The sequence below is a fragment of the Nicotiana attenuata genome, unplaced genomic scaffold, assembly GCF_001879085.1.
Source record: "Nicotiana attenuata strain UT unplaced genomic scaffold, NIATTr2, whole genome shotgun sequence".
Classification (NCBI taxonomy): domain Eukaryota; kingdom Viridiplantae; phylum Streptophyta; class Magnoliopsida; order Solanales; family Solanaceae; genus Nicotiana; species Nicotiana attenuata.
In genome coordinates this window covers 158,776-159,524 of record NW_017672572.1, presented here as the reverse complement: position 1 = coordinate 159,524, position 749 = coordinate 158,776, and the positions used below count along the sequence as shown (strand labels likewise).

At 37.7% G+C, this 749-nt stretch overlaps 1 non-coding gene across 1 annotated transcript; it reads right to left on the bottom strand.

Annotated features, from left to right (window-relative positions):
* Positions 1 to 413: 413 nt before the first annotated feature.
* On the bottom strand, positions 414 to 487 carry TRNAM-CAU. Its single transcript has one exon. It is a non-coding gene; the product is annotated as a tRNA-Met (tRNA).
* Between the last annotated feature and the right edge of the window lie 262 nt (positions 488 to 749).

Here is a 749-nt window from a genome sequence, read left to right as displayed (position 1 = left end):
TTTCCCGTTTTGGAATGGGATTCCATCTTCAATGGAATTACCTTTTTCTAAAGTTCAATTTTGAATTGGAAAGAAAAAAAAAAGGAAAGCCCAAATGCTTATAATTTTTCCTTAACCTAGTGGAAAGTATTGTTGGCTTAAGTGATATATAAATAGATCACTAAGTGCCAAGAAAAGCTACGGGAAAAAGGAGACCTAGCATCTGTTAAACGAAAAAGAGTTTTTCGGAGCAGTAAAAATTAAGAGATAGTCTTGGCAAAGAAAATTAGTTTTCTTGTCGTGTTGTTGGCTGGATTTTGAGATTCTATCCCTCCCCTATGTTTTCTTTTTCCTTCCAGCCCCAAAAAGCGAAAGGCGGGAATTAATTACTAGTTAACAGAGTCAACCCTAAAATAGTTTGGCAAAACAAGATGTTGCGGAGACAGGATTTGAACCCGTGACCTCAAGGTTATGAGCCTTGCGAGCTACCAAACTGCTCTACCCCGCGCCGAAGATAAGAACTTTCCAATTGGCTGTTTTTGCATTAATTGCTACTTCATTAATCTTATTGATTAGCGTACCCGTTGTATTTGCTTCTCCTGATGGCTGGTCAAGTAACAAAAATGTTGTATTTTCTGGATGAAAATTCCAACATACAAATTTCATTCAATTTGTTCGCGAGTTTCATTGATCAAAGAGTTGATAGCAAGGATCGATCCCGGTGTGGATACGCATAGAGTCTTCGCACTATCGAAGAAATTTTTGAAACG